Source organism: Canis lupus, chromosome 30 (genome assembly GCF_048164855.1).
Source record: "Canis lupus baileyi chromosome 30, mCanLup2.hap1, whole genome shotgun sequence".
Taxonomy (NCBI): Eukaryota; Metazoa; Chordata; class Mammalia; order Carnivora; family Canidae; genus Canis; species Canis lupus.
The window spans coordinates 24,181,946-24,190,845 of NC_132867.1; positions in this window are offsets into that span (position 1 = coordinate 24,181,946).

Consider the following 8,900-nt stretch of genomic DNA (forward strand, 5'->3'; position numbering starts at 1 on the left):
ATAAAATCTTTTAAAAAAGAAATACAAATTTATTAATTTATTTATTTGTCAAATACTTTTTGAATTCCAAATACTTGGACTGCCATACATGGACAATTCCAAAGGTAGTTCTGAGGAAGACACATAAGGTCTTGTTCACATGGAAACTTTGTTCCTCCTTTAACCTATTTTTCCTTTTCCTGCTCCTCTTTTTTTCTAGTATCTTAAGCAATATATTTAAAAAAAAAGATTTTATTGTTTGATATCTTTGATTTTCTCCATTTTTTTCTATTTTTTTATTTCACCAATTCTTCTTGTCTTTACCATTTTATTTATTCTCTCTACTTTGAGGTAATTGGATCTTATTTTTCTAGATTAATAATTTGAAAAATGAGGTCAACCATTCAAGAGGTCACTGTCAATTTTCCTCTGTTTCATTTGCTTCCCACAGATTTTGACATGTTGCATTTGAATTTTCTTTAACTTTAAAATATATTTTAATTTCCCATTGAAGATTTTTTTCTTGGACCTTTGGGCTGTCTAGAAGTGTGTTATTTAATTTCTAAATATTTGGTGATTTCCCAGTTATTATTTTATTATTGGTTAGATTGAATATCATAGTTGGAGAACCTATTGGGTATGATCTATTTTATGGCATAGAATCTGGTATATATTTTATACATTCCTTGAAGTCTAAAAAAAAAAGTTTTCTGCCCTCTTTAGCACAAGTAATCTGTAAATGTTGACCAGATCAATTTGTTTGATAGTATTATTAAAACTTTCTGTATATTTATTATTTTTTTTTCTATTTTTTCTATTTGCTGTGAGAGTTTAAAATGTCTGATTTTAACTTTGGACTTTGTGTTTTCCTCTTTAGCAGTCTAGCAGATTTTTCTTGGTGAATTTTGATATTAGGTTGATAATAATCATAATAATACATTATGTCTTATTGCTAAAACTGACCCTGTTCTGACTATGAAATGACTTTCGTTTTTATGATAATCTTCTTTGCTCTAAAAACTATTTTTATAGTTTTCTTTTTGTGTTTAGCATATGATAGATTTTTTTCATCTAAAAACTATTTTTATAGTTTTCTTTTTGTGTCTAGCATATGATAGATTTTTTCATCATTTTACTTTTAACTTGTGTCATATGTTTAAGAAAAATTCTTTTGTAGGAACCATATGGCTAAGTCTTACTTTTTTCAATTCGTTATGATAGTGTATCCCTTTTAATTGAGGTATGTAGCCCATTCATATTATTGTGACATTTCTTCTGCTTGAAGGACTACCTTAAACTTTTTGTACTGTATATCTGCTACATAAGAGGATTTTTAAAAAGACTTTATTTATTTATTCATGAGAGACATGCAGAGAGAGAGAGGCAGAGACACAAGCAGAGGGAGAAGCAGGATCTATACAGGGAGCCTGACATGGGACTCAATCCCGGGTCTCCAGGATCACACTCTGGGCTGAAGGCGGAACTAAACTGCTGAGCCACCTGGGCTGCCCTGCATATGAGGGTTTTAAGTTTTTATAAAGTCTCTATTTTACTTTCCTTTTGAAATATGTATTCACTCAGCAAATAAATGTAGGTTTATAGTTAACATTATTTTATTCTGGTTTGGTCCTTCAATAATGTTATAATATTTTTGTTTTGGTCCTTTGAAAAATATATTTTGAAAGTACTTTAAAATGTTTCTAATTATATTATTATTTATGTCATTTCTTTGTTAATATTGTTTGTAATTTTTTCTTTACTGTGAGATTTTTGCCCAATTCTTTGAATGCCTGGTGATTTGGACTGCATGCCAGATAATATGGGTATTAAATATTTGTATTTGTAAAAAGTATTCTCAAGTTTTTTGTTTTTTTATTTCTTTGCTTTTGTTTTTGTTTCTGTTTTTGGTTGCAGTTAAATTACTTAAAATCAACTTTCTTGGCTCTAGCTTTTAAGCCTTGGTAGTGCAATGTTTAATCTCTGGATTTTTCAGGACTACCAAGGTAAAGTCCTTCTTAGTACTCAATCCATTGTCCATGAATTATGAAGTTTTCCACCTGCCCATAGTGTGTTTTGTCACAATTGCTTCTAATATTTAGACTTTAGGAAGTTCTTTTTCTGGCCTCAAGTGGATTCTTCATACATTCCTGTACCCAGATGTATGACGATGAATTTTAGATCTCCAATTTCTCTCTAGGCAGCTTTTTCTTCTCTACTCTGCCCTGCAAACTCTAGCCGTGGGGTTTCCCTGGATTGCTATCTTAGTCTGCTGAACTCATGGAGACTCTGGCAACTTCCTGTGTTTCTCCTCCTTATGCTGTAGCTTGCGATCTCTTTGGGTTGGAAACTGGGACAATTTTACACCCCAAATAATTTTTCCCCTAACTCTTAAAGATCACTGAATTTCTTTGCCTGTTATTTAATGTGTTTGGTGGATCATTGTTGCATACGTTTAGATTAGTCTTTCAGTTGTTTCAGATGGACTTTGTTTCCTTTTATTCCATAAAAAAACTTACTTTTATTTTTTTAAAAAATTCGCTTTGAACAATTTAAAAATGGCAGCAGAATTTTAAGAATACAATCATATCCATATACTTTTCACTTAGATTACTTTTTTAATATTTTGCCATATTTTCTCCATATATATTTTTAAATCAAATTTGTCTGTATTATTTGAAAGAAGTGATAGACAACATGATCTCTAACTCCTTTGTACTTTGGCATATAGCTCATAAGAAGGAGAATCAGACCAAAAACCAAGAGTGTTCTGCTGTTCCAGTGCTATAAAAACAAACATCTTCTGATGTTTCTGTTTATCAGGATAAATTCATCAAATCAGTAGTTGAGAATCAGAAACTAGACATTGAATTAATTTGTTCCAAGCTAGCTATGACATCTTAAAGACATACTCCAGCTAAGAAGAGTAAGAGTGGTGGAAAATAATAAGAAAGCAGAGCTTAAAATATGCAGGCCTTTATAAATTCTGTGATAAAATCTTCATTTTCAAGAACCTAAGGAGTTAAATATTAACAGGTTTTAAATGAGATGTTTTATATTCTTAAATTATCTTATTTGCTACTTTGTAGAGAATACATGTAAATCTCCAGAAGATCAAATAAAGCAAGACATGGTTCATAACTATGACTGTAATCTAGAGGAATTATCACAGTGATTTGACATACATTGTGTGCCGTGGGGTTGAGGAAATACAGAAAGATTTGATTTAAAAATGTGAAGAATAAGGATCAATTAATTGGTGACTAACCTCTACAGAGAATAGAGGAAATGAAGAAAGTCTCAGATACATTTGAACTTGATGACTGGTGACTGTACTTATTAAGATGAAGAAGATAAATATATATATATATATATATATATATATATATATATATATATATATAAAAGATGAAGAAGATAGAGTTTTCTTTTTTGACAGGAGTAGTGAATATTGGCTTTTGAGATGGACAATTAATAACACATCTATATTAGGTATCTATCACTATGTAACAAAATTACTCCTGAAAATAGTCTTAAAAATCAATCAGGATATCTATCTCACACAATTTGTTACCATCAAAAATTGGAGAGTGGTTTAGCTGGATATTTCTGGCTCTGTGCCTATTATTACATCACAGTCAAGATGGTGGATGGGTGCAATGATCTGACTCCTTCACCAGAGCTGGAAGATCTACTTCTAAGGAACTCACTTGAATGTTTGCAAGTTAATGTTTTTTGAGGCGGAGGCCTCAGTTTCTAACCATAAGTACTTCCTTTTAGAGCTGCTTGAGAGTATTTATGACAATGACAGCTGGCTTCCCAGAATGACTCATCCAAGAAAGAGCAAGGTGGAAGCCACAATGACATTTATGACCAAGCCTCAAGATTGTTTCCACATTAATATGCTTCTCATTACACAGGTCAGCCTTATTCAGTGTGCAAGAAAACTACACAGGCTGTGAATTTGGGGAGTCATGGGCCTCTTGGAGGCTGACTGCCATAAAACCCATAAACATCCCTACAAGTTTATAACCAACTGAAAAGTAGATGTAGGAGTGAATTGGCTATTGAAACTCAATGAAAAATAGTAGGATATTACTAGGATATTTAGTAGGATAGTTAATGTATCACTGAGTTGGGGAAATGGCTATTGCATTTATTCACTGGCATGTCTAGATAATGCAAGCTCCTCTCCTGGGTGCAGCCTTAGACCACAGAGCAGAAAACTGGACAAAACAGGTAAATACAGTGGAGAGGCTGGCTAACTCTCAGGAAGAGTATTTTCTCAGTATTTTCTCCAAGCAACCAAAGAGAGGCATGTATTTTCTCCTGGAGTAGAAGGAGTAAGAAGAGGACAATGAGTAAGAATTTATTCTAATATTTCTATGACAATTACTTCTATATAGAATAAGATTAGGGAAAATAGAGGTTTTCCCATAACCAGACTTGGACTTGGTACTTTTTATATATCTTGTGAATATATATTCAATCTCCATGTCTTGATCTCATTCGAGAAATTCAACTAGAGATAGAAATTAGATTTGAAAAACGTACACCCTATACACTACTGCAGTTGTTCTGAGAGTAAAAAGAGAGTACAGTAAAATGAGAAAAGCATCTGTTAAACATTTCGTTACAGATAAATATTCACACTCTCTGTTCTCTAATATGGTAAGATCACAGTGTAACAATCACTGAAGTGCTTGACATGACATTAATGTGCCTTTTCAGTCACCTTTGTTGCTCCTTGGACAGTAACCCAGGAGTGAAACTGAATTTATTTTACATAAAATAATAACGATATGTCATACAGGTTTTTGTGTATGCATGCATACACATGGATTAGTAGTAGGAAACTTCTGTGAAGAGATGGCTAAATATCAATGTGTGCAGAAAGCTGATATGTGCCAGAAAAGGAAATAAGAGTATTTGGTGAGTAAAACTGGCAAGTTTTTTTAACTACAAAATTATTATTATTTTTTACGGGTGTTCCTTTTTTATCCATTTTTCACCCTATGGCTTTTTTTTTTTAAGTTTATTTATTTATTTATTTATTTATTTATTTATTTATTTATTCATGAGATACACAGAGAGAAGAAGAGAGGCAGAGACAAAGGCAGAGGGAGAAGCAGGCTCCACGCAGGGAGCCTGATGCGGGACTCCATCCCGGGACGCCAGGATCACGGCCTGAGCCAAAGGCAGGCACTAAACCACTGAGCCACCTAGGGATCCCCTACAAAATTATTTTAAACATATATTTTTCATGTAAGAAGGTGTTTTAAAGTTTTCATATGTTTATTCTTAACATTTTGGCTTGGCATTTTATTTTAAGGAAACCACTCACTAACCAAATTTTATATTATTTACTTTGTATATCTGATGATCCCTGATCTTTTTTAACAGTATTTCCCAATTCTAAGTAAATATCATAAGTTTAAACTTTCTCTACCCAGCATGTATGTATAAAGGTAGGCTGTGTGTGCCAAAACAAAAAGCAGAGTCTTGTGTTCTTCAAATTTTGTTTTAGTCAAAAGGTATCAGAATATGACACAATGCAATCATTTTGCCATTTTAATCTTCATACAATAAACTTGTAATTATATATTTGCCATACTTTTTATATAAAATCATGCATCAAATTTCAATAACACTTTAAGTTACTTATACTGTTATTTTTAATTCAAAAGAGTCTTTCATTTTGTGCCCTACCTAGTGTTTGTCATTGTAATACTTAAAAAGAGTATTATGTGACCAAAAATGTTTCTGAAATTCTGGACTAAACCATGTGCTCTCTGTGGAAATAAATCTGAAAAGATGAGTAGTGTTCAAGAATAGGTGGACTTGATATGCAAATAGAATCAGTGACACATTTTAAACAGATGTCTTTCTAAGACATCCATCTTTCTTGGAATCTTTCTAAGATTCCATATAATTAGCTACTTCTGCGTATTTTATTTTATGCAGAAGAGATCTGATCACTTGTCATTAAATACTTAAATAGATTTAGGGATAGAGAAACTAAGTGGTATTATTTTTTATTTTGTATTTTAACATACCATTGAAAAACTTAGTTTTCAGCAAGTTGGTATCAAAAACTTATTGTCTGCTAGAACAATATTTTGAAATGAGTTAAATAAAGCAACTATTTGTGACAGTCTATTGAAACACAGCTTCATAGATAGCGTTGTGGAGAAAAGAACTCACTATTATCATGTTTAGATGATTAGAAGTAATTTGATATATTGAAAATGCCAAGGAAATTGGCAATTGTTAATCTATTTGATGGTATCAAGGGACATCATATAAGACTGCTATAATTAGTATAAAAGTATATTATAAATAGGATATGGTATAAAGAATACAAAGTATAGACTGCTATAAATTTGTTTCTTCTAGATTATGTTTGTAATTTATATTTTTTGTGTTTATGTTCATGTTTTAATTAGGAAATTTTAATACATATTCTGAGATAACTCTTGATTTCTATCACTTTTGATTTTAAAATCCACTAAAATCATGATGGTTTGGAACTTTACTTTTGCATTAGAACTTTTTTTTGGTAAGTTTTTATTTAAATTCTTGTTAGTTAACAAACAGTGTGACATTATGTCCAGGTGTACAGCATAGTGATTCAACACTTCCATACACCTGGTGATCATCACAGCAAGTCCCCTCCTTCATCCCCATTACCTGTTTAACCCATTGTCTCCCCACACACCTTCTTCCGGTAACCATCACTTTGTTCTTTGAAGTTAAGACTCTGCTTCCTGGTTTGCCTCTGCTTCTCTCTTTTTTTTACCCATTGTTCATTTGTTTTGTTTCTTAAATTCCACAAATGCATTAAATCATATGCTATTTGTCTTTCTCTGACTTACATTTTGCTTACATAATACAGTCTCTATCCTTGTTGAATGGCAGGATTTCATTCTTTCTTATGTCTGAATAATATTCCATTGTATGTATACACCACTTCTTCTTTATCCATTCATCAGTCCATGGACATTTGAGCTCTTTCCATAATTTCACTATTGTAGATAGTGATGCTATAAACATCAAGGTACATGTATTCTTTGAATTAGTATTTTTGTATTCTTTGGGTAGATACCTAGTAGTGCCATTGCTGGATCATAAGGTAGTTCTATTTTTAGCTTTCTGAGGAACTTCCATCCTGTTTTCCAGAGTACCTGTACCAGTCTGTATTCCCATGGACTGTACAAAAGGGTTCCCCTTTCTCCACATCCTCACAAGCACTTATTTCTCATATTGTTAATTTTAGTCATTCTGACAAGTGTGAGGTTTTATCTCATTATAGTTTTGATTTGTATTTGCTGACATCATTTTACAAATTTAAAATGGCTTCCTACTTCATGTTTCCTTACAGCCACCTCATTATATACATTACCTATTCTTTAAGCCTTAGATACTTCCATATAGAAATTAAATTTCCCAAGCCTTTTGTATGTCTTACTTGAATCTTTTGTTATTCAGACTTCATATTTTTTAAAATTTTAAATGTATAATTTAACAAGTTTTATTTTTTCCAATATTAGGAAAGTTTCAAAACTCAAAGAAAAATTGAAAGAATTTGAACACTCTCATCCCTACCATCTAGATTACACAATTCAGATCTTAAACTAATAGTTATTTTTTCAGTAGGAGCATGGAAACAAAATGACTACTAAGTTCAGTTTGCAGAAAGATGTATTGTCTTGCCTAAAGAATAGTGATAAATGCTTAAGATGCTTACTTATGTTGTTTTACATTCTAATGCCTCCCTAACCATGTGGCAGCAAATTTAAAACATAACAGCTATGTGCAGTAATGAATTAAGACAAATATTCCATGCCATTTCTCTGAGACCTTTCATTTCTGGCAAAGCCTAGTGAAGTGCTCTCTAAATTAAATGATTATTACTTTCAATAGGATTCATATCATTTCTTCAGATATCTTGAAGTTTCCAAGGCAAATAAAATATATTCTAATTCTATAAGCAAATTGTGTCCTTAAAAATGAATTAATATGATTTACAGATATAGAATACCTTGAGGTCTTACAAATACCTGAAGAAGTTACTGTTAAACCTTGATAAGTTACTTATTAATAGCAACTCTTTCTTAAACGGATTATATTGGCATTTTTTCTTATGGAATTTTAAAAAATTTTTACAATTTTAGTCATTATTCAAATCTCACACCAGAGAATTTTCTATAAGTCTCCAAGATTGTTCTAGAAACTCATTTCTAGGCATTGTAGAATATTATTAAATTGTATTAAAATGTTTTACATATTCAAATGTATGTATAGGCAAAATATTGGAAGAAAATTTAAAATGTTTGCACTATTACAGAAATAACACATTATGGCTTAGGAAAAAACCAAACCAAACCAAAACTATCAGCTTCAATTACTGATAAAACATACAGTTAAACATAAATTTCCAAACTATAATCAAGAGTATAATCAAGCTTTAAGATCTTATGAGTCAACATTTAGAATTTTATGAAACCACATCTACATGTACAGGGTGGTGCAATCTGCTTCATTATCACTATGACGATTGACTCGTTAAGCTGTCAAAGATGTGGTATGGTAATGAGCAGATAATTTCAGATCAATTGCAATCAATCAACATTTCCCGTAACTTCCCAGACTTTTCCTCCTCAGATTATTAAGTTAGATATTATAATGTTATCACTTAATGAATGCAGATATGATTGATCATTTTTCTAGCATAATTTTATATCATGACAAGAATTTGAAGTGAAATTAATCATTTATTTCAGTACTCAGCATGAAAATATAAAAATATTTGTTAAAATTTTGCAAATAACACATTATTTAATAGATTATTTAATTGATAATATGTAACGAGAATACTTGTTCAGCCATATATGCTGTATCACAATGTGAAAAAATACTTATGA